General features: G+C 44.6%; 1 long non-coding RNA gene across 1 annotated transcript; it reads right to left on the bottom strand.

The window, feature by feature from the left end:
* Positions 1-20,038: 20,038 nt before the first annotated feature.
* Positions 20,039-25,846, bottom strand: LOC307216349. The gene is made up of 3 exons (XR_013839050.1): positions 25,709-25,846; positions 24,834-24,909; positions 20,039-20,340 (listed from the first exon to the last, which is right to left on the bottom strand). It is a non-coding gene; the product is annotated as an uncharacterized lncRNA (long non-coding RNA).
* Between the last annotated feature and the right edge of the window lie 244 nt (positions 25,847-26,090).

Here is a 26,090-nt window from a genome sequence, read left to right as displayed (position 1 = left end):
CATATTTTTTAACCAAACTGAATTGATCTGCACTTCCTAGACTAATACACAAATAATAATGCAATTATCCTTTCATTTTCATGTTTCTCTGAATATCGCAATAGTTCAGGGCCCCAAAACATGCACCAAGTGCTTACAAAACACTTTAGGTAAAAATGGATACGAAAAGGAGTATCTTATAATAAATGCATAGAAAAATGCCTGTATTGGGGTAAAATTCATTAAAAGTGTACATTTTGTGTGCGTGTTTTAAAAATTGATTTGTAGAGTGATGTGGAACTGCAGTAGAACAGTCTTAGAATCGTAGAGCTGGAAGGGAGCACTCATGTGTAGGTTTAATAATTTGCCTGGATCTCATATTAAATACAGCTTGCAGCTGTAACTCCATGTGAATTCGACCCCAGATTTTGAATATCTAAACCACTGTCTGAGGTAAATCTATAATTTCTTCTAATTCTTTTTGCAGTTCCCAGGAGAAACCCTTCTTCTAAGCAAGAAGGTAACAAGATAACAGATGCCCTAGGAAGGCATCACACTTACATAAGGTTGAGCACTTACATTTTACCTCTAAGTAGCTGGGTATATATCTGTATCTGCTTAAATTCAGCAAAAGAAAAAAGGGGGGAAAGTTTGTAGTGATGTGGCACTGTAAAGCACAAGCAAAAGTTACTACATATCCAGCAAGGATATGAAATGATACTCCATTTATAGGCAATGAACTTCAAAACACAGGGTTTTCAGAAAGAGAATTCAGAGTCGCTCCTTTTCCTTACTCAGAAATCCTTGGAGCAGAAGCAATTAACATTTGCCAACAACCCCTGGAGTGGAACACCTCATAAATCTTCCCTTTGCAAAGCCAAGGCAGCACACGCCTCTGCTTTCACAAAGTTCACTGGGAAAGAAAGTGGGCATTGTTCAGTGGCCAGACTCAGGTGTGATTGGAGCATCCCATCTGGAGCATCTGTTCTTGAGTCTGAGCATGTCTATCTTCAGAGAGGCTTTAGGAGGAAAGAATTACCATAAGGAAAAGAAGGAAATTTCCCTCTTCCTCAGACCAGCTCTCCTGGGTGCTATGTTCCTACAACATATTGTTTGCTAGAAATCTGTAAAGGCTACAATTATATGCACATTTAACTGGGACTAAAAGCCCAACTAGACAGGGTGTGAGAGACACGTGACCAGATTTCATGACTAAACATAGGAGAATCAACCTAATTTGCCCCATTTTTGCCTTAATCAGCATTAAAGAAAAATTCACATGAACATTCACATTTAAATTTAGGTAAGAAGGCATTTAAAATACACTTTCTCTCAAAATATGCATTTTAAAATGCATTTTTGTCTGTGTGCTGAGAAATGCACCAGAACCTTTGGAGATGTGCAAAATCTGATGGGAACATACAGTCCAATCTGCACATGAGTCTCTAGGAGGTGTGGATCTGGTCTATTCATATCAAGATTCCAACACCTCACACATCCACACCCACAATTTACTTAAAGCCAGCCACCTATGACATATAATACGCACCAGCAAAAGAAGAAATGGTAAGTAGTCAGCTAGGACATTGCTTTGGGCTCCCCCTGCCTCTGGACTCCCCCTTCCCCCACACCATCCCCATCGCAATGAGTGCAGTGCACTGCTAGGACATCACTGCATCCCCCACTCAGGAGCCCCACCCACTCCCATCTACTCCTCTGTTTGCTAATCTAGATTTCTCTTGTACACGTTTCCTATAGTATTGTGAAATATGGTTCCAGTTGTGGGCACCCAAAGAGCACAGGCCTTCGCAGTTGCCACTACTGAGCGTACCCCTTAGCACTTGAGCATGCTCAGTAGAATTCCATGGACAAAACCGGCAGGTATATGAGAAATGGTTCGCTGTGAAGCCAAGAAGAAATGTAGGGGATTCCAGAATGACTTCATTGAATCTGATCATGCACATGGGAGTCTATTCAGTTCTTAAAGTGGATGTGAGGGTGACCAGTCGGGATGCCATCTCCCCCTCCCTCCCCAAAAGATATTGAATATCCTCAGCATAACAGATTCTTGCAAGTACTGGCAGGCTTCAGGGAAATGATGAACTCTCATGCTGTAATTGGCCATTTGGCAGGGTGAGAAGTGTGGGAAGCAAGCAGTTCCTAGACAGCTAGGACTGAGCATAGTATGCTTAGTAACGGTAGTGAGATCACCAGCACCAGTGGCGAGCTCCACCCACCCACTTCTGGGGTGTAACATTTAGACTGCTGATCTTGTGAAAGGCTGAAGGAATACAGGTTTGCTACAAAACCAGGGCACAATGGAAGTCTTGCATGCTAATCCTGTGCACTGCATACTTACTCAGAAGTCCAGCTGGCTGAGTTCGTCAACCCACTTCCAAGTAAATATGCCTATGGCTGTACCCTTCCTGTGTTTTCAGACCAGACATGCCTTGTTGGGAGAGAAATTTGGTTCAGCTGGCATCTAAAAGCTAACCTACCAAATATGTGTTTTCCAAAATGAAATTTGAAACACACCCATCCTTCAAAATCCACACTTCTTCAACTTTTGTAGCACAGTTCTCCAGCCAAATCAGGTGTACATATTTGCAGGATGGCTTCTGTACCTCTGGGATGCCCACTCAAATTGGGATGGTTGAAGGGCACGGTAATGTGCAAATTCATTCTTCATTATATGAGTGGGTGATGCAGGGCAAAATATCAAAGCAAGATACATTGCAGAGGTCTGCCATCTTTTCTATGGTCCTCAGTTGACCTGTTATAGTTTGAAACAGGGGCCCTTCACTGTAAACCAAGAGGCCTCTTTATTTTAAAGGACAACAAATGCTGCAGAAAATCTCAAGCCTTTATGTTGTTACCATCTGCTATGTCTGCTTCAGTCATTGTTTTGTAGTCCGATCTACAGTCCAACAGTGCAAATTCTGAACTGTGCATACATCAAATCTGTCTTTTACAAACTCAAGGACAGCTTCCTGGATCTTGTATTGTTTTTCTTGCACACTGTTTCTGCGTTGCGCCTTCCAGTCCAGAAGTTGTATTTACAGTTTGTTGAGATACTAGGACAAACTAGTATTCACCCGAAACATTGTGCTGGCTTATTTCAGACACATAGCAGGGTGCTGAGGGAAAATCCAGTGTCCATGTTTGTTCAGCGGTTAAAGCAGGTATTACCCTAAAGATGCAAGAGCTCTGCAAATAGCAAGCGGGCATTTGGCTCCCTCTTCGTCCTCTCTACCATCAAACAGAAGTTATTACATGACACAATGAACAGAGGATTCTGTGTCTTCCTGCCCCTACTTCATATAACAAGGCAAAGGAGAGAAGGGAATGCTCTCTATTCCAGCTGATCTTCAGAAGAACTGTACCTTTAAGAACTGGCTCCTAAGTTTGCTTTTTTCCTTCTTCCTCCTTATCCCCTTTTCCTTGTGTGTCATGTCTTTTAGACAGTAAGGCTTAGGGTAAATACAGCCTTACTACTTTCTTTTAAAAAATAAAACTGCTTTGGGAGCCTTTTTTAGATAAAGAACAGGGTAAGACGGAACTAAATAAATAGCTACAGCTGGCAGACGATGGGGAACTGAGGTTTGTTGTGATGTATCACGACATGTTCTGCTAAACATTACATGGGTGGAGGCGAACAGAAGCTAAACGTGTTGCCCCTATTTTTAGAAGCAGCCCTGCATTTATGGTAAAGCCAAGTAGTTTTATCCCATAACTGCTTATGAACACACAGGAGAGATTATCTGTTTTCCACTCAGTTGCCAATTTTCCTTTTGGATGTCCGTTTACTAAACAGCAAGGGGGAAAGAGATTCCTCAGAACACTTCACTGAAGCCAGTCCTCAGAAGTGGAACCAAAAGTCATTTACTTTATGAATAAGTGAGCATTCATTCACTCCACCCTAAATATAACCCCTCCTTGCCTTTCTCGTCCTCTCAGCCACACAGTTCCTTCTCTCCTTCTCTCAGCTCCTGTCCCTTCACTATGTCTCCCAGGCCCTGTATTCTTCCATTGTGCCACTGCTGCCATCACCCGCTCCCCTCCACCGCCACCAACCACTGCCAGGCATGCCTTTCTCCTTGAGATTCAACTGGGGGGAAGGTGGCGCTCTCTAACCCATGCCCTCATGGACCACCTGGGAGAAGGAAAATAAGCTGGACCAGGAGACAGGTTGTGGTAGGAGGAGAGGAGGAGCAAGGGGGCAGAAGGTTCTTTTTCCTTCCAAGGGCCTAACGTGCAGGGCCAGCCCAAGATGTTTTGGCACCTGAGGTGAACCACAAAATGGTGTCCACCCTGCTAGTGCCAAGAAGCTGCTGTAGAGGCAGCATGGGGGAGCGGCTGAGAAGGCATCAGATCCAGTCTCAAAGGAGCATTCCGCAGCCATCACAGCAGTGGGCAATGCATTTCTTGGAGGCCATATCTGCTGCTTCTGTTGCCTGAGGTGTTTGCCTCTCCTTGCCTCATGGGTGGACCTGCCCTAATAACATGTCTATATGCAGAGCTGAGAGAGCTGAATGCTGCCTACCTGTCCCCACAAAAGTCCTAGCAATTGACAGCCTCTTTCTATTGCCCCATTGCCCTGGTTCTGAGGTACTTGTGTGTCTGAGTCCTCAGCGCTTTTTTACTTCCTCCCATTCACTTCAGTGGGAGGTGAGGTGGTGAGGAGAGGGAAAAGAAGTTAATTACAGCATTGGAGTTGGGTGGGGCCTCTGCTTCCCTGGCAACCCATTTACTTTTGCTCCCCTAGGAGAATGGAGTTACGTTTTGTCACGCTGACAGACATTAGCTACTAATATTCCATATCTCCATTAAGTCATTATTAAAATGAGGCCTGTACCCATGGAAAAGGTTTAGGATACACTGGAATATGTTGAGGAGAAGGCCTTGCCTAGAGGGAATATAGTCTTCTCCCTGGCAAGAAAGCCTTACAAAAATGAGGTAAGTTTTGGCTTTAAAAACCAAAAATCTTTTTCCATTCCGTTTTCAGCACTCGTTTGATGAAGTAAAGGACTGCAGCAATTAAACACGGAGGGACCGTTAGAGAGGTCTTAACCTCAGGTGGCAGCTGTTCTTATCACTTCTCAGCAGCCTGAGCTTATTTCTCCGAGATGTTCTGCAGACTTTCCCCACTGAATTGAGAATTACATTGCTTGGGTGTTAAGAGAAATAACGTGCTTTCAGTCACAAGCGTGCCGAAGGTCTACTAAAGTGGAGAGAGGTTGAAGAGCACCTGTAACCAGGAAATAGGATTAATAGGAGTGTTCCTTCTCTGGAGAGAGAGAGAGAGGCTACAGTTATCTGGGCAGCAGGTTGGTTGGCTGACAGTGGGTGATAGTGACACCTGCTGGAAATATGCCCTCATTAGACAGTGGTAGCATCTTTCTTTGCTATTCAGAAAGAGTTCCACAGAAATGTTTAGCTGGATTCCTATATGAAGTTCTCACCATGTTAGTCTTTCATACTGGTTTGTTTGCAGAGAGCTATTTATCAAGCACTGTGATCTGTTTGCGGGGAGGTAATAAGGCATTTCGTCAAGCAAGCATCACCCCACACTTTCCGGCACATCTTCCTGTTCCTTTCCTTATCACAAAAAGTCCATTTGGGGAGATATGTGGGTTTGTCGCACAAGAGCTCCAAATTCCGCTTTAATTATGCACCCTGAATTGTATGGGATAACACTGAATCCCACCTCAAAATGGCGGCAGTCTCTAGTGGCACACTATGTCTCCAGACTCTTCTGTTAGAGTGCCAATGGGGGATCTTTTAGATAACTTTTTTTAAAGAATGCTTGACCTATGCAAATGGCAGGGATTATGTATGTCAGAGATAACGGGATGATAGAGACAGACAGAGAGAGAGAGAGAGAGAGAGAGAGAGAGAGAGAGATCGGCTGAATCTGTACATCAAGAGCAAGAAGGGATGCATTCTAGGCAAAGTGTGGTGTAGTGGTTAAGAGCGGTAGTCTCGTACTCTGGGGAACCGGGTTCGCGTCCCCGTTCCTCCACATGCAGCTGCTAGGTGACCTTGGGCTAGTCACACTTCTTTGAAGTCTCTCAGCCCCACTCACCTCACAGAGTGTTTGTTGTGGGGGAGGAAGGGAAAGGAGAATGTTAGCTGCTTTGAGACTCCTTAAAGGGAGTGAAAGGCAGGATATCAAATCCAAACTCTTCTTCTCTTCTTCAAATCCAAATCTTCCCTAAGTGCAGAAGCAAAGGCCATGCCCCCTCCGCTTCCACAAAGTATGCACCAAAATGCACGCCAGTGAGAGGGGGGCATTCTGGTGGCTGCAGAAGAGGTGGGGCATGCTGAGCCCCATCGCTTGCACTTCCACCTCCTGAGTTGGGCACTTCATCCTGCCCCACAGGGTGCTGGTCTGCCACCTAAAATGCTTCCACCATCCAAATAATCTTCTCCTGCCCTGCCCTGAAGGTCTTGCACCCAGACTCATAATCCTATCTACTTGTGAAACTTGAAACCTTCAAATTCAGTGCCCTGAGTCACCATCCAAGGCTTTTTCTTTCCAAACCTCGAAACCTTGCTTTGCCCCCAACTTATCAGCAAAACTCAAACTAGAATATCACCTTCTCCGGTGGAAGGATTCAGGCAACTTTTACAGCTGAGAGCCTGGCCCAGCACTATGTATATAACATCTGCTTTGAGGAGGGGAGACCTCCGTCCTGTGTGTCACCACAGCAGGGAAAATGCTTCTTTCCCCACTCTATGGCTCTCTGGGGGCCAGGAGGTCAGAAGGCTGGATCGAGATTTATGAGCTTCTCCCAGTAAAAGACTTCCCCAGATGAACTTTTTGCACTATTCTCTCCCCCTTATCCCTTCAGGTGAATGGGAAGATTTGAAACAAAGGTAGGCGGGTATGGCCGATACTGAAGAGCCCGTTTTTGACCTCTTGTTAACATGTTAAATTGACGCATGGGCAGGTGGCTCCTTGGCAAGTGAACGGCTCATTGTCTAGCCTTGGCCAATTGCACAGTAAGAGCTTTTCCCCTTCTTCATTTGTTTGAGCCAGAGGAAATCTTTCTGTGTAGGAAGCCAGTAGTCACATTTATTTAAACTTGTCTCTGGCCTTACAGTAGTGCTTCACACTTCTTCTTCTTATTATTTTTTAGATACCTAGACATGTTACAAGAAGCGAGCCAAGACCAAATTTACCTCAGATACTATGGGCAGGGCAATGTGTATGGAAAATTCTACACCAAGGTAATACAAATCCTGTACTAGCAAAAGATGCATCCTGCATCTAGTATAAGTATTGTTTATTTTGCGTTTCCATACTATTTTGCAAAATTTTAGCCTATTTCTACTAGTTCAAGGGAGTGTACAATGAGTTCTGCTGGTACTGGATTTTATTCCACAACTGAAATGTTTCACCAGACAGTGCCCTACCTGGCCTACCATGAGGACTACTACCATGATTTTCATGATATCAATATTCTGAGAAGCTAGATGGTCCATTGGCCTGATGCTATAGGCTTATCTTCTGTTCTTAATGCTGGATGTCAGGGAGGAAGATTGTAGCCTACCCTTCTCCCTGACATTATGGTTTTCTATGTGCAGTGATTTGTTTTTCTGTATAGAGGAGCATTCAGTTCTGAGCACCTCCCTTGCACTCTGAAGTGACACAGTGTAGAAACATGTCTGGTTTACCAGAGAGAGATCAAATAAATGAGAGAGTCTGTACCTGTGCCATGTGCTGCTACCTGATGCACCAAATAAGCGTCCACCCGGTTGGGATCTTGTATACATGCACACAGTGTATCATCTGGCAGGAAGTGGAAATCCCATACATTTCTTGGCCATTTGCACCTGAGCCAAGTCTAAATGCCAGTCCTAAAAATACAGCCTGGAAGCTGCAGCATGCTAACAACCTTCCTCGCTCCTGCCTCCTATCCATACACACTGCCTGCACCACCGGATTATTTTTGAATGAGGACACTTTCTTGAAAGTAACTTGAGGCTACACAGAAGCCATTCCCTTTTCTTTCATGTTCTTTGGTTGCTGTTGCTGTTGCTGCTTCATTCAAGCTGCAGCCCGATGTTAAGAATGCGGAAGGGGGAGAAGGGAGAAGCAGTCTCTGTCTAGGATTACACTGCTGTGTTGCTTCTTCTTCCTTTTGCATTGCCCAGTTTGTTTTGTATATAAGCCACATTTGTCCTTGGTTAAGTTCTGCTTCCTGCAGGCTCGTCACTGAAACATGGAATTACTAATGTGTGAGGAGAAAAGGGTTTGGCGGTCCTTTGAATTATTACTCTGGTGAAGAGCAAAAAGAATATAGGAAGGCTCAGGGGCTTGAGAGCCAAACCCAGAAGCTACTAGACCTATTTGAGTTATTGAGTTATATCTGCTCTGCCTGATATGGTTGGATGCAGTAATTCTTCTGAATACCAGTTGCTAGAAACTTCTGGAGGGCAGAGAGCTCTTGGGCTCAGGCCCTGCCTGCAGTCTTCCCACAGGCCTCTGGTTGGCCACTTTGAGAACAAGGTGCTTGGCTAGATGGGCCATTGGCCTGATCCACCAGGCTCTTCTTATGAACAGTGCTGTTTTTGTGGGCAGAACAGAAGGCAGACATATACAGTGCAATGAGCTGATCCTGAAGTGCCTTGTGCTCAGACCACATGTATTTTGTTCCCTCCACAATTCTGAAAAAGGAAAATGGGTGCATAAATGTCTCCTTATACCCACAGCTTGTTGTTCTATGTAGTGCAAGAATCTTTCCAGGCTTAAAAACCTAAGATCCTTTAACTGGAAATACCAAGCATTGAACCTGGTATTCCATGCATGTGAAGCAGGTGCTTTATATAACCAGAGAGGTAGGCCTCGTCCCAACTTGACAGTAGCAGCCAACTGCATGCAGTGCTGACTGACTGGCTCCTCATGATGTCACCAAGAAATCACCCCTCCCCTCCATGGTCCATCTTTGGGGCAATTTTGCCTTGTTAAAAAAAAGGAAAAAGGAAAAAGCCGAAATTGCAGCAAAAACAGTATTTTATATTCATAAGTCCTAGCTTTCCTAAAGCAGTATTAAAATGAATATATTACAAAGCAAAATGCCACCCCACCCCTGCCCATTCAGGAGCCAATTTATTATATTTTAGATGTACCCTGTATTATTCTTGATGAAGAATATAAGAAAAGCCCTGCTGGACTGCAACAAAGGACTCTGTCCAGGCCCCTGCTTCACTCAGTGACTGGAAGCTTCTACAAAGCCCACCATCCAGAGAGGAAGACAAAAAGCCCCCACCTGCCATTCCTCACCAGCAACTTGTACGCAGTGGCATTCTGTCCTGGGACTTAGAGGTTTCATTTGAAACTAGCCGTCATGGGTAACATAGCTGTCAACTTTCAGATTTGAAAATAAGGGATCAGCAGCCTCAAAAATAAGGGATCAGCAGCCTCATCTGTCCTGGGGACAGTCTACGGGATATCTAACAATCCGGGATAGCAGTGGGAAACGGCGCTGGAATAAGGGAATTTCCCGCAAAAAGGAAGGTTGACAGCTATGATGGGTAATACACAGACATATTGGCCCCTACAAATTTTGCCTAATCCCCTTCTAAAGCCATTGCAATGAGAGGTCATTACCACAGCTTGTGTCAGCAAATTCCATTAAAAAAAATTGCACTGCCTTCTTAAAAGCCAGGTTTGCTTTATGGGCTGGTTTCTGTTTGTTTAAACTCCATACAGTCTAGTAATGGGAGTTCAGAAGGGCCGTTTTCACTCCATTTGCACTGAGAAGCCATCACGAACACCACCAGTTACCACTTGCACAGGGTATAAGGGTGAAAATACTCAAAAATTCAAGCATTCAAATGGGGGGAGGACATTTTCTATTGGAAATCTGGCAGGATTCCTGCATTACAGGGAAGTGGACTAGATGAGCCTTGATGTCCCAACTCTACAATTCTATATTTTACTCCTTCCCCTCACTGCAAAAAGAACCCATCCAATGGAATCTTAGCCTTCTACTACCATCGCTGCTTTTAAATCCCTCTAATAGCTGAAATAGATGTCGCCGCTAGAGGGCACCCAGTATCACCTAGCATAGGCATCTAGCCAGAAATCACAAGATTTTGGATTATATAGCGAAGGTGGAAAACCTCTTGGTATACTCAGAAGACAAGTTAAATGGAAAGGCCCTGGTGGAACAAATGTGGCGCTTGATGCATACAAACCCTCATGCCCTTACATATTTAAAAGGCATGTGGAAACCTGCCCCAAATCCGATTACATCTGAGGATTAAGGGGATGAGGCATGTGAGCCAGTAAACTCCTGCTTCCAATCTCCCTTTCAGCTGCAGCCTTACTGGGTCCCTCTCACCCACTGTCTGCTTCCTCCAGTCCGTAATATGGGAATAATATATTATTGGCCTTCCTTCTAGGGTTTTTACAACTGTGGAAAACTGGGCTCTTAAGGAAAGCGCCACATAAGTAGCTTCGCTGGTTTCGATGGGATTTAAGGAAATATGCTCATGGTCTTCCTCTCAGACACAATAGCAGCAGGTGGATCTGAGTCTAGGCAGCTGCCCTTCACAGCAGCTGAGCGAGATTCCTGAGGATGGGAGAGTTAGGGAGCTCACTGTGGCTTCCAGGCCTCTTGACTCCATTCATCTGGGACAGCTTCACGCCCGGACAGCTCAGATAACTACCTTGGGGATTTGCCTTAAGGATCGTTCTAATCCTGCACTGCCCTGTCCTATACAAACTTCTCAAATTCCCAGCAAATGGAGGGTGAGCTTTATGTTGTCGTTGGCTGGCAAGTGGCTTGGAGCGGAAAGCCACTTGTCCGTTTTTTCTGGGATGGGGCCGATTTCATATGAGTCTATTCTCAGCAAGTAGACATCCCAGACTCCCTTAAGAATAAATGGGCTCTTTAATCAGGACTGTCCTATTTGATCATATTAAGGAAATGCCCCCCATCACTGCCTTGCATAGAAGCCTCTTGCTTAGCATTCCCCACCCCTGACTAAACCTCCAACAATGGGGCCATTGGCATCTTTGATTCTTTACAACAGAGTCCTCAGTGCTGAAACTTTGGTGGTATGTTTCGAAAGAGGAGACAGAAAAATCTCTTTCTGGATTTCCAAATATCTGCACTTGCCCAAGTGGTACAGAGCATATGGGTTGGCTTGCTTAATATAGGTGACTCTCAGCTTAAGCTGGGGCTACGTTCCGGGGATAGCACCTAAAGCCAAAATTGGGTAGAGTCAAGACACGTTGGATTCAATGGCAGGTGGAACTGCTAAAATCTATTTTCCTGGACGCCCACCCCCTTTTGTTTATTTTTTTGCCAAGCACCTAAAGCTGAATGCACACTAGTTAAATGTGCATAAATTGAGAGTTACCGTCAATTCAGTTTAAGGCACAACTTTATATCTTCCTTCACTTCTTCTCTGTGCTGTTTGGAGACCCATTCAAGTGTGAACATCTTCTATAAGTGGTATAAGTTGTTCTCCTCCTCCACTCCATCGTCTTCCAGCTGTATTTTTTTCTGATGGATAGTTTAAGTATTTTAAGCACTTCCAGTCATGTTAGTCAGTTGCAGAGAGGCAGGGAAGTAGTCTTGTGTCACCTTGAAGATTAGCAGATGTATTGTGGCATAATATTTTGTTGACTCAGTGGTACACTGACACAATTTTAGATTACAGATTTAATGGTCTTATAGAGCAGCCTGTGGCTCTTTCAGTGGCCATGTGTATTCCTTCGCTTACATCCAAATGTGGTAAACCAGTCCTGTTGCCTTTGAGGTCTCTTGTGCTCATTCTGTGGAGTGGGGTCTTGATGTCTGCCTCATTCCCCTGCTCTGAAAGCACAGCAGTGTGGACTAAATGCATGGGATATTGTCCTCATTTCACAAATGCACAGGCTCACATTCATTCAGCATATAGAGAAAAAAGTGGAATCAAAGAACCACAAAATAGGTGTGCAGTCTAATTTTATGCATGCATACATACACAACATGGCCTATTATAAACACACACACACATATCACCCTAGCACACGGGTGTCAAACACAAGGCCCGCGGGCCGAATCTGGCCCACCAGACCTCGTCATGTGGCCCGTGTAGCCACTGCCGGCCGCCAGCCTTCACCTTTTATTCTCGCTTTTTTTTTTTTACACAAGAAAGCCACCTCTTCAGCACATGCGCAGCAGCCTACAAGCCAGAGAACGTCTGCCCTCTAGCGGCGCCGGCCGTTCTACACAGGAAACCTCCACTTTACATGCATTCAGGAAACCTCCACTTGTTTTTATATTGAGCACATGCCATCCTGTGATGTGACAGATCCAACGGCTGCCTAAACCCTTCTCTCCTGTACTGTAAGTCCTACAGATACAACCGGCCCTTTGAGGGTGACCAAACTGCTGATGCGGCCCCCGATGAATTTGAGTTAGACACCCCTGCCCTAGCACAAAGAGAGCACCTCATGTAAATAACAAACTGGCTCTGTTCCACAAAAGCCTTATGACACATACGGATGGGGGAGAAATTTGGTTTGCATTTCATTGCATATCTACCTAATTTGCACTTCTTGAAACAATGTGCAAACTGAAATACAGCCAGTGCTTTTCTTCTTAAAAAAATGTTTTTTATCCTACTCATATTGAAATACTGCCCCTGAATGAGGCCAAACTTAGATTCACAAAATGTTTAGGGGTATGCGTACCCCTGCATCCCCCCCCAGAAAAAAGCACTGAATACAGCTGTCCTTCAAAATTCACACTTCTCCAAATTTTGTGGTGCAGTTTTTCGAACAAAAAAGTGTGTACATACTGCATGTATTAGGGGAAAGAGTCACCAGAAAGACATAGATTAGTAAAATGCATTACATTGCTTGCAAAAATGTGTATATTAAGGGAAATCGCATACAGAAATGTGTGTATTTGGAGGAACATGCACTAAAATGCTGACAAATTATCACGAGGACGTTAAAAAATAGTAAACTGTTGCAAAATTTAAGAATGGAAAAATGAGAAACCGAAAGAAACCAAAAATGACAGATTTTATGCATCCATAATGCCACATGAGTTTTTGTTGTTTATATTTTAGGGGATGGTAAGAGTATTGAGACCAGCAGGGTAAACACACAAAAACTAATTAATTTATTCTGGCAATAGGTGCCTGCCTAGTTTATTTAGCATAAAACAACTTGTTTCAAAGAGCAGGTTTTTAGGGTGTTCATTTAAAGCCTTGGCCAAGTGTTATTAGGATGTCTGGCAGGCTGGGCTGGAGGAACTTCTGACAGCCGAGAGAACGAAACAATAGGCCTCTGTAATCGGGAGCTTCGACGTATGGTTCTTGGGGCTGCCGAGGCTGCCGGCAGGACACGTACAGCTGCTGCGGATCCAGAAGAAGGGCCAGGAGCTGAAGGGAAATTAATGATGATGAGGGAAGTCCATCACTCTGCACACTGGTCCAAGAGATTAATGCCTCCTAGATGAGAAGCAGTATAATGCAAAAGTTCAGGACAAGACAGTAAGGAGCTGAAAGGGAAGAGCCATAAATAAGGCAAGGAAAATAAAACAGAAAGGAAGCTGGCAAAAAATAAATACCTGCACTTTGACAGTGAAATATACAGGCAGGCCTGTGGGAGCAGAATAGGGGTGGGGGGGTTAGGGGTGATGGGCTGCTTCCTGAAAATGGAATGGGAGATCAGGAGTCCTGCCAGCCTTGTGGAGTATGGAACAGAACAGACGGGCCATTAAGACATAGGACTTGTTCGCTCTCCTAAGGCCTCGCTGTTGTCGAGCCATGTGAGACTTTCGCACAAATAGATGCCAAGGCTATTGAAGACAAGGAGCAAAACAAGCAGCACTTTGTCCTGGCTTCCCTCCTGCTCCCCACCTTACATGCAACTGTCCCAGGAGTTTGGTGGGGCAGTTTGTACATAGCGGTTTACATCACTCAAGAGATGTGCAGCTGAAGGTGTGATCGGTCTCCCTGGAGCAGCAGTGGGCTCCTTCCAGCAACCCGTTTATTGAGCATTCATCCTGATTTGATTGCACATGGAGGTTAGGCAGTGCCCTGTCTTTACTGAGATTCGTTTCTGCATTACCACCATGCCCTAAAATATGCAGCCACAGAGGATTGTCGGATGTGTTGCTTTCTAAGTTTGCGCACCTGCCTAGCCAGTGCTCTGTGTAACCTGTCCATGTAGATGCTCCAGAATCCTTTGCAAAATGCAGGAGTTTTGCAGTGGATGCCTTGGAGTTCCCTGATGTGTAGAAAATGTTCTCTTCAAAGTGTACACTCTGAAAGCAACTGCCTTAGAGAGCCAGAGATCACCTTGGGATCTGTACATCGGAGCAATAATTTGTATGGCCCAAGAGAAGGCCACACGGCAAGAAGCAGGAGCCAGTTCCATCTTTTTTATTATTCGCCGTATTATTTAAACACATCGTTTCCTTTCGGCTTGCTTTCAATCTGCCAAGGCACATCTTCGTCACAAGAAAAACTGGCATTGCAAATGAATGGACGGATCGCTGCAGGTTCGGAGATGCAGTTTGCATAAGCACCCCCCAAAGTTTTTCTGAACCTCATCCAAACTCTCTGAAACTGCAGAAATAAGCAAAGAATGTTGCCAGACTTCCCCCTAGAGTTTTGGTGCTTCCTGCTTCTTCTTGGAAATATTACAAAAACAGAAGAGATTTCCTCTAAGGGATGAAATCTATAGTACTTCTGATCTCCCCTTAGCTTCCTAACTAGTGTTTCTTCTCTACTTGGACCATTTCTTCCCAAGAATGTGAAAGCAAAAATGACAAAATCCAGGGCATTTTTAAAGGGGAGAAGCCCTTCTGCAGCTCTCTTATCAGCCATGCCCGCACCATATATTTAAGGCACACAGCTTCCCCCAAAGGATCCTTGGAACTGGAGCTGATTACAGGTACTAGGAATTGTAGCTCTTGAGGGTCCCTTGGAGGAAGCCACATGCTTTAAATAGAGTTTTAATAATAATAATAATAATAATAATAATAATAATAATAATGTGGGGTGTGGACATGAAGTTATAGAATGTGGTTCCATAAGCGATTACCATGACAAATTAAAACACGTTGCTAGAGTTTCAAGGGGATGACAAGTCATACTTCAGAGTCATCAGGACTTGCTACCATTCTGCCATCCCCATAGCCCCCAATAAGAGCACTAACATCATTAGCCTTTAAAATTGAGCTGCCATATGTCCGGAATTTCCTGGACATAGCTGGGATTCTTCCGCCAAAAATAGTGTCCAGGCAGAATTTGCAAAAATCAGCCAAAATGTCCGGGAAAACCCGGTACATGCCAATGCATGTCAGAAGTGTAGATTTGTTGGTGAATTTTCATAAAAATAATTTCGTTTCAAAAAGTTCATTAAAAATTGCAACCCTACTTTAAAAGGCTTTAAGAAGAAGAAAAAAGGGCTTTTCTAATTCACTGATGGGAGGAGAATTAATTGCTAGCAGGCTACTGTCACCAGCAACTGTGTTAAGTTGTCAGAGTATTTTGAGGGGTGAGAGAAGTGGCGTAGTTTGTGAGCATATAAATGCGCTTCTTAGCATAGTCTGTGGGTGGAGAGCCAAAATACTGGCAAAACTCAAGGAGCCTTGGGTTATGGGCCCAACTCCAATATGTGTGGGTGGGTGGTATTCAATAACACCACAGGTTGTGTGTTTTCCCCCTCCCCACTTCCAGCTTTTTTATTTTCCCTGCTGAAATCTGGTATGAAACTGCTGCTACTGTTAGTCCAACAGATTAAATGGTCCAAATCACTTCTTTTCCCTCTGATGCCTGGGAGAAGTGGGGGGTTGTAAACCAAGAGTTCAGATTACAGAATTCCAGCAACTTTACCACAATTTGAGAGGTTTTCCCCCAAGCCCTGTCCATTGGACAAAGTCAGCCTAAGAAAATGTTGAGGTTTTTCTAATCTCTATATACTATCATTTGCCACCAAACACTAGTGACAAGTCATCATTTTGCAGTATTTTCATTCCTCAGTCTCTCCCATCTGCTGGCTCTTCTTTCATGCTATTCCCCTCCACCCCCCACATCCTTGGATTTAGGATTTATTTTGTTTTTTGAAAGAAAAGGAGAGCTGTTTGTACTTCTGTTGTGTGCCCCTAGCAAGTCTACCCGCTTCTATGTTTTTGTGAAAACATGGAGCAGTTGCTGTGATTTACTGCAGTGTTAACAAAAATGTCAGAGCTTGGGAGCATCGTAGGAACGGATGTGCTGGCAGCCTGCCTGGACAAACACACTAAAAGTCAATCCCGGATTGGATACTTGAGGAATTAGTGTCTGTACAAAGATGCTTTAAATACGGAGAGAAAGATGTGGATTTTTACAAGGGAGGCTTGAAAAGTTCCTCGGAACAATTTAACATATGCCACTGAGCTGAAGACTGCACCTGCCTCTCCTGCTTATTGGAAGCCTGACTCCTGTTCCTTGTTGGAGCAAGCCTCCTCTTCTCTGCTTTCCCTAGTTCTCATTCTGAGAAATAAAACAAATCCCCTGGTCCTGCTTGTTCCTCCCCTCCCACAACAAATCTGCTTTAAACCTAAGGAATGGTCTTCCCTATGCGTTGACTGCACTTGAGAGCCAATTACAGGTGGCTGTGACAGGCCTCCAAACTGCCATGGGGAGACAAAGTGTTCCATGTCTTGAAGCAGTGTCTATCAATGTTTCTCACACTTGGATCCCCAGATGTTGTTGGACTACAACTCCCATTGTCCCTAGCTAGCAGGACCAAAGGTCAGGGATGATGGGACTTGTAGTCCAACAACAGCCAGGGACCCAAGGGTGAGAAACACTGATAGACTGACAGACATTTCTCTTGGCCTAGGGACATTTCAATGTACAAGGAATACACTTTTTGTGATCCGTTGCGTAAAATGTGATAAATTACTAATAGAAGAGGCAGGGAAACCTTTTCAGGATCTTGTTCCCTTTGGAACCTTTGGGAGAGGGAGTAGCATGTCAGTGGTTGGTGGGGCCAGAGGCAAAAGTAGGTGGAACAATTAATGTACATTTTGCCTTGGTGTACTGGGCTAGGCTCTACACATGCTTACACACCCCTCACTAACCTCCATACAGGAATGCAAGAAGCATGATCAGAGTTCAGGGACGTATTGCAGCCAGGCAAAACTACTTAAGGAGGTTTCCAGAGAAGCCAGTAGGGGATGTGACTAGGTAGGGTGGGGGCTAACTTTCAGAGAGTGCTTAGGGCCAGATAGAAAGGTTTAGAGGGCCCCATTTAGCTCCCCAGCCTGAGCTTCCCCACCTATATATGGGAAACAATTAGGATGCTATCCTATGATCCCTGGGAGGGTGTGCCAGGAGCCATTCAGTGTTGCATATTAGTCTTTTGTGCATACAGAATCCTTGTGCATACTTCAAGAATGTGGATTGAAAGGCTGCGATGTGCACCCTGTGCCCTCCCCATATCTGCTCTGGAGAGATGAGGGGACACCTAGAACAGATTTAGGGGGTGTGCAGCGGGGAGGGAGAAGGGAAATCCCAGTACTCAAGCGTTTCTCAGCACTACTTTGGATACAGCCCAGGGTGTCCCCCTGAGATAGGTTCATTAACATGTAAACTTTCGCATCAGTTTGGAGGGCATTCAAAATTTCGGGATTACATGTTAATGAAGCTCCCTGAGATTGATGGGGCTTCCTCCCTAGCAGGTGTGTTTAGGATTGCAGCTTCAGCCATACAAAGATACCATTTTTGATATGTAAGAAGGCGGTGTTGTTTTTAACTGAGCAAAGGGAAGTTATTGCTGTAGCTGATTAAGCATTAGAACAGTTGCTATGAAGTTAAATGCTTGCTCCAAGTAAAATTGAGGTTCATTTGCCCTCACAATTTCAAGTGAAGACGGATCCCAATGATGGGTCGTAAAAGGGACAAAGAACTGGGTGGCAGTTCACGGGGTAAGACGGGTGCCGGTGGAACAGTCTGTCAGTAGAGCAGAAAGCTACAATTAGTGTTTCCCCAGGGGGTGTGCCGACTGATGAAAGCAAGGAGTGTTGTCAGTCAAAATTGAGTTGTGTTGGCAGAGTTATGTCTTGGGAGCTTTCGAGTAGAAAAAGGGATGTGAACCTGCACAACACTTGTCTATGGAGAGATGGAGAGAGAGAGAGAGAGAGAGAGAGAGAGAGAGAGAGAGTTCATGAAATATTAGCCTGCCTAATAAATTAGAAAAATGCATAGTATTTCCTCCTCTGCAGTGATCCTGTCCCAGTCCTTTTATTATTTGGAACATTTCTTCCACGCACAACTAAATGTTTGTCCATCCCACACAACTCTTGCTACTCTCTGAACATTCTGGAATTGCCATTTGCTGACATCTCCAATGTTCAGCCCTGGAACTCCTATTTGGTATGAGTTGCTGTATCTGTACCTGCGGGTTTTCTAAAGGTTAATCTCCCCTCTGACGTTTCTGCTGTACAGATTTCTTCAAAGTTGTCCATTTGCAGGCCTGCACTGAAGGGGGTGGTGGGGTGACCTGTGCCAAGCTAGGCATTCTCTGGCAGTGTCCAGGCAATGTTCCTTTTTCACTGCCAAAGAAAATGGAGGGGGGGAGGAGGAGGAAGAGGGAGGAAATGCTGAAACCATAAAGAATACTGGAGAACTTGTCATATTCAATCTTCCTTTTCGAGCAGAAGGGTTCCCATGAATGAAATCACTGAACATAACAAACTTTGAAAAGTGAGCAACAGCAGAGGATTTTGGTTGTGTTCACAGTTCTTGTGGAAGCATTGCAAATCAATGGAGGCTTTAAGGATAGCCATTCAATTTAATATATTTTCCCCTCAAAGCAGCAATATATGAGAAGAGACTTTGTGAGTGCATGCATGCACCTAAGCACCCACCCAAAAACACCACCCACACATTCACCTTCTTTATGGTCTGCACTCTAGGTCAGGGATGGGGAACCAGTGGACCCTCCAGATGTTGTTGGACTACACCTCCCATCAAACCTGATTGTTGGCATGCTGGCTAGGACTGATGGGAGTTGGCCTCCAAAAACGTCTTGAGGGCCACCAGCACCCAGCCCAGCTCTAAATGATTACGCAGAACATATCATATTTTGGTGTTCATAACAAGGGGCAAGAGACAAGTATGGCTTTCCATTCTTGGTATGCAGAATTTCTACATACATAATGCAGTCATGGGCAGTATGCTGGGGAAAGCAATGCACACCTGACCTCCTGACACCTGAGTCGCTGCTCCTTACCAGGAAGGGGAGGGACAAGGGAGTGGGGAGGTTGGCATGTTGCAAATGCACTGGTGGAGCCAACCTGGCACTCCTGCAGATGCATTTGCATCACATAGACTTCCTTACTGCCTCTCCCCTTCCATTCCCGGAAAGCAACAGCGACTCAGATGTTGGGAGGTCAGGTGAGCAGTACCACCTCACTGTGGTGTCTGCTACTGATGCAATGTAAAAGGAAGTGAGCAGCTGAAATAGAGGTAGCAAGCTCCTCCCCCTTTTTGTCAAGCCTAATATTAGGAAAATGTAAATTTCCCTGCTGCCAAACCTGCATGGGTGCTGAAGTAAGCTAGTCCTGGGCTGCTGCATTAAGCACCAATTCCCCTCAATCCCATTTTGTCAAAAGACCTCCACCTTCCTCTTCCAGCAACTTTTGTGGAATAATGCTCTTTCGATTAATCCTCATTTCCCTAATCTTAAGATATATTTTCCCAGTCATACACTAGTTACTTACCTTGACATCCTCCTCAACAGCTAGATAGATGGATAGACTGATAGATATTTACATTGAAGTCAGCTTATATTTGAAAGCACTAGAGACAAGCTGACATTATATGCTGAGGAAAGCTTGATATTTATTTGCCTTGGTTCGGAGTTACAAGGAGCAGCATATGAGGTTTATTTTTTCATAACAGGCCTTTCGGCAGTCTTTTCTCAGATGGTGGTTTACAGTCAAGGGGAGCTGATCGTCCTTTGGATGGGTGAAAGGTGCTTCTTCAGCTCCAACACTCCTATAACAGTAATTGACAGCAAGGATAGCTGCCCCCCCACTTCCCCCCCCCTCGGTTATCCTGTCTTTTGACTTTCTTTGGCAGTAGCTGCCTTGGATTCCGGCTCCTCTGGACCTCCTAGGGGTTTTCAGTTGTGTGGGAGTACTCATTCTCAGGTGTTAGCAGAAAATGAAAACATGGGCTGTGTTTACATTTGGCTAGACAGTCTATCCACCTGCCTAGACGTAACCAGAGAACCGTTTCTCGTGACCGCAGGGTTTTCTTCTGCCCAGCAGGAATCATCTGTCTCTTTAATGGCTTATCCACACAGACAAGGAGGGAAACCGTTCCAAACCTGGGGAAGTGCTGAATCTGGGTATGTAAAAGAGGAGGCACACAGTCACCATGTCTGAGAATCAGAGTGTGTTTTTCACCTCTAACAATATAACTGCTGATGGTCCTCAGCAAAAACCATAGAGGTTCCCAGGTAAGTAAATACTCCAAATAAAGAAACATAGCTAGCATCAGAGAACAAATCTACTGAGTGGTGGCGAGACCTGGGTAGGCCTGGACTCTGAAAAACTTATTTTCCAGGTCTACCCCTGTGCTAATTCATGTTTATCTACAGGTGGCCCCAGCATCAAGACCTCTTTCTACTCACTGCTATATCTGTATGACGGACAGATGAAAACAGTCTCATAAAAGTATTGATTCCACAACCCACTATCTTGCTTTGATTTTGGACACACACAAACACACAATCAGGTGACCTCTATGATTTAGAGACAGAGAAAAAATCTGATCCTGTCACCTTCCAGAGGCGAAGAGAACCTCAGCAGCATGATGCTGTATGTGTGTTTATGGTTTTTCCAACCCACCATTCATCGCACGATCCCTTGAGTACAACACTGTTAAAACACAACAATAAAAGGCAATAAACCCAAAATCACGTATACAATAAACATTAAAATCAACATAAATGATAAGCATCAATACACTACCGCCATAGTCTCCTTTGGGAGGAAGGGCTGAATACAGCCTGTTGAATTCTGCCTGTTACAGTTTTCAGACCACTTATTATAAGAACACACTTCTGACCTCAGACTTGCAGTTAACTCCATTGGGAAAGGAAGGCTGCGCTCCTTAATGGGAATAACAAATTGCCAAAGGCAGGGCGGACAGATGGAATCTCGGAATGAGTCACAGAACAGTAGTCGCCCTTCCATGCCTGTCTGTGGCTTTGCTCGGAAGCTGATCTGTTATTTAGAAGCCCCTTGGTATTGCTACTGGGGCTTCAATAGCAGGGAGGGGCAATTTATAATTATATCCTGTGTCATCTTCAGGGTAGATGTTGAAACCATGCTTACTGCCGCTGCAAATTTAAAGGACACAAATTTGATCATACTTGAAAAGATCTTAGAATCAATTCCAAGGAATTGTTTTTATTATTTGTACTTTGTGAATCGAGCTGCCTCTCATTCCATTTCAGCCATAGCCTCTTGGCTGTCAAAAGAAACCCCACTTTGTGTAACAGCTAATCATTGCTATCTGTGGAGCACACTTGGCCAGCTTTATTCAATTACAGTGGCACCTCGGGTTAAGTACTTAATTCGTTCTGGAGGTCCGTACTTAACCTGAAACTGTTCTTAACCTGAAGCACCACTGTAGCTAATGGGGCCTCCTGCTGCTGCCGCGCCACCAGAGCACAATTTCTGTTCTCATCCTGAAGCAAAGTTCTTAACCTGAAGCACTATTTCTGGGTTAGCGGAGTCTGTAACCTGAAGCGTATATAACCTGAAGCGTATGTACAGGTACCACTGTAGTTGCTAGGCAAGTGAAAAGTCCTAGGCCTGTTAATCCCTATCACATATTGCAGGGGTGGGGAATCTCTTTCATCCCAAAGGGCCACATTCTCGTCTGGCCAACCTCCTGAGGGCCATATAGCAATTGTGGGCAGATCCAGAGACAAAAGTTGGCGGAGGAACAAATTGCAGAAGGCTAGTTTCTGCACAGGCCTCTCCATTCTCCATCCAGACAAGCAAGAATTCAGGGACACATTCTAATCAGTTACAAAGACTTGGGGTGCGAAACAGGAGAGGTGCAGCCTGGGGGAGTGCACCAAGGGCCAGATGGGGAGGTCTGGAGGGCTACATTTGGTTCCTAGGCCTGAGTTTCCTTGCGCCTGGCATGTTAAGATGGGTTCCACCAATGTTATTTGAGTTTCGATATGATTTTAACATCTTGCTTTTAACTTTATTTCAATAAAAAGAAGTTATTGAAAAACTTACAAAACAAAAAACCTAGCATTACTTTCAGATCAAGATTTTTAAGCTGTGTTCTTAATGTAAATGCAAATGCCTTTCAGGCATTCATGCTTTTTGCCTGTTATTCAACGTTTTGCTTAGTTTCTAGCTCCAAATAAATCCTTAAGATAAGCAAAAGATTGAAGAGGCATCACTTGTGGTGTGATCCTGCTCTCACAACACACTATAGGCATATGTTCTAGCAAACATATACTAAATCAGTTGCAGCTCTGCCATGTCCCTCATGCTCACCTTTGTGTGGGAGGTGGGGCTCTTTTTTCTTATATTTTCACCCTTTGTGCCAAAACCTGAACAACTATTTTTAAAAACAGTTGAAAAAACTGCTATTGAGGGTGATGTGTCAGTGACATCATTGATACTAGCCAATGGGTAACCTTCCAAACTAGCGTTACCTCTCCAAACTGACTGTGCTGGAAATGTAGAGGGACTTTTTTTTTTTTTTTTTTAGATTGCAGTGGGACAAAAAGTATATTTATATTTAATGTGGTAAGAGGGCACTTTTGAAACCAGCCGTCTTTCCCCAACTCACACAGCCTACGAATATTGCATAAGTCTTCATCTTAAGACAAGTCTCAAGACGACTAGTGTGATATTGTTTTACCATCTCTAAATGGCTTGGGGCTTCCCAACCAAGTGCGGGGAGCCCAACAGTCTATTTAGTAACTTCACAGTCAGCTAGATACTGCCAGTCATTTCATGCTGCCTTCCTCATTTCTGCCAGGAAATGAATTCTGTGGCTACACATTCCCCCTCCTCCGCTCCTGATGATTATTCCACACATGGTTACTAAGTGCTGAAAGACAGCTCCTCCTACAGGCACTTAAGGACCGTCCTACAGTATATGGTGTTTAACTCTTCAAAACAGTCAGAGGGATAGCAAGAGGGATCATTACATGATAAACTTTAGGACCACCAGGTTGCATCCCAAATAAACATCCATGTAAATGGGGGTAGGGAAGAGAGAGAAAAATATTGGTGTTCTTACCAAAATTGCATATTTACCTAACATTTACTCATGAGTGAAATATTTTAAAACGTAAACCCACTCCACAACAATTGAGGTGAAGAATGAATGTGTTTCCCAAAGGTTTTATTATTATTATTATTATTATTATTATTATTATTACTGAATGAGGCCCTGAAAAAGGCCGCAACTTCCTTCAGGCATAGACAAGGGTAAATCATTAAGTGGAAGTTGTGTTCCGCTGAAACCAATAGTACTTCCTTCTGTGTAAATCTGTCAGGGGTAGAGCACATAGTCCATATACAAAGGGTCCCAAATTCAGTTCCCAGTATCTCCAGATGGAGCTGAGGAAACACTCCTGTTTGAAACCCTGAAGAGCTGCTGCCAGTCACTGTATATGATACTGAAATAGGTGGACCAATGGTCGCAGTTCCTGCCCACAGTGACAGACAGACATGAAAGAAGGAAAGAAAGAACATGAAAACAAGGATGAAGGATCTGGGGAGTGATAATGAAAAATGTCCATTAGAGGGCCTCTTCCTTCTGAAGACAGCAGCAGATAAGTGGAACTAAAGTGTTCCATGTGTGGTTGTAGTGAGGGAAGCTGTTCTGGGGAACACCAAGCAAGAAACAGGAACTTAGAGAAGCAGCCATTTTATAGCAGCATGATAAGAGTCAAGTTCCTTTGCCCACACTTGACTTCAGTCTGTATAATTTATAATGTTTACAGCAGCACATTCATTACATTTATATATTGTGTCTACTTCTGAGATATGTTTGGAAAGGCCCGATGCTCTCAAACAAGTAAACTGGCTCTATGCAAGGTCAAACAGTATTAAGTATCCATGACACAACTGACCCCTGCAGGAGTCCCTGCCTGGCTGGTTGTTCTGAAGCTATCAGAAGCCACTGTATGAGAAGAATGTCAGCCATGTAATAAAGAGAAGGCAAACCTATTTATTATTAAGTCGGGGTTGTAGCCCCTGACGTCAGCTGCAGGGCTTGTGTTTGGGCCACCCGCTTAAGTTCTAATTTGCTCTACAAAAGTTTTTGCATTATCCCCCTCCCCTTGTTGCTGCCCCTCCTTCCTACCATTCCCACCAAATCTCTTATTCCCTGAACTGAAATGGGTTAGCATTCCTCCTTGCTGAGGCAAGTGGATAGCTCTCAGCAATGCCAATTCCATTTTAAGTCTTTCCTGCTTCCATGGCGCCCTGTAAGGGCAGGCAGTTTGGGTGCTGCGAAAATGTCAAGTATTTGCCAGCATTCTTTCAAGCTTAGCCCATTCCTGGCACTTTCAGAATAATGTTGGAATTTAGTCCATTAGCTTAAAGCTCTCAAATGGCTTGTCTCAATTACTCTCCTGGCTTTGGGGTCTCCCTGTGAGGTGTTCACGAAAGCACACACTTTCTCGCAGCGTCCCCCTATTGCAACATGGTCTCCTATTCAATGCCAGGTGCTGGTATTTTTAGTGTATGTGTACAGAGTACGAATAGAGAAACTCTAGCCTGGGGTCCAAATGTGGCCCTCCAAGCCTCTCTCTCTTTGGCCCTCAGATTTCTCCTCAGGTGACTCACCTCACTGGTCCTGTTTCACAGCCCAAATGTTTTTGTCTGACCAGAATATGTCCTTGAACTCTGATAATGTCTCTTGCTTATTTAGATGGAAGATAGAGATTTGTGTTTAGGTAAACTAGCCTAATGGGACGCAGGTGGCGCTGTGGGTTAAAGCCTCAGCGCCTAGGGCTTGCCGATCGAAAGGTCGGCGGTTCGAATCCCTGCGGCGGGGTGCGCTCCCGCTGCTCGGTCCCAGCGCCTGCCAACCTAGCAGTTCGAAAGCACCTCCGGGTGCAAGTAGATAAATAGGGACCGCTTACCAGCGGGAAGGTAAACGGCGTTTCCGTGTGCGGCTCTGGCTCGCCAGATGCAGCGATGTCACGCTGGCCACGTGACCCGGAAGTGTCTCCGGACAGCGCTGGCCCCCGGCCTCTTAAGTGAGATGGGCGCACAACCCCAGAGTCTGTCAAGACTGGCCCGTACGGGCAGGGGTACCTTTACCTTTACCTTTAAACTAGCCTAATAATAATAATAATAATAATAATAATAATAATAATAATACTTTTTATTTGTATCCTACCCATCTGACTGGATTGACCTAGCCACTCTGGGCGGCTTCCAACAAATTATAAAAACACAGTAAGACATCAAGCATTAAAGGGCTGCCTTCAGATGTCTTCTAAAAGTCATATAGGCCCTCTGCCTGGTTCTCTGTAACTTCACTTCTCACAGTGAGGGAACAATCAGAAGGCCCTCAGAGCTAGACCTCATTGTCCGGGCTGTACAAACATAAAGTTTACTGTCATTGCTCAGGCCCCATGTGGCCCTCATAAGGTTTCACAGAAGAGAATGCAGCCCTCTGGCTGAAATTGCTCCCTGCCCCTAGTAAAGGAGACTCACAGGGGCAAAGTGACTTGTCCATCAACATATGGCAGGCCAGTGGCAGATAAAAGGAAGGAAGGAGCTGGTGAGGCTGAAAGGCTGGGTGATCAGCCAAGAAGTTTCCATTCAAAGCCACTACTGCCTTCAAGTTCATTGGTGGCTTTAGGCAGGCCACTAGTCTCACAATCTCAACTGCCCATCTGCAATATAAGGATGACAAGAACACGGGCCAACTGCACAGGATTGTTGACTAGAAGGATTGCTGAGGGCTAATTTTGACTGAGGGCCAACAATGGGATCTCTTGCGTGTTCAGACCCAGAAACCTCCCCCCTGAATAAATTCACACTTGATTCAAATTTTGGTTTTGGTTTTTGGCAGAATTTGGGCCACAACTT

Source organism: Podarcis cretensis, assembly GCF_951804945.1.
Source record: "Podarcis cretensis genome assembly, chromosome: 5".
NCBI classification, from domain to species: domain Eukaryota; kingdom Metazoa; phylum Chordata; class Lepidosauria; order Squamata; family Lacertidae; genus Podarcis; species Podarcis cretensis.
This window is presented reverse-complemented; position numbering and strand designations above follow the sequence as displayed.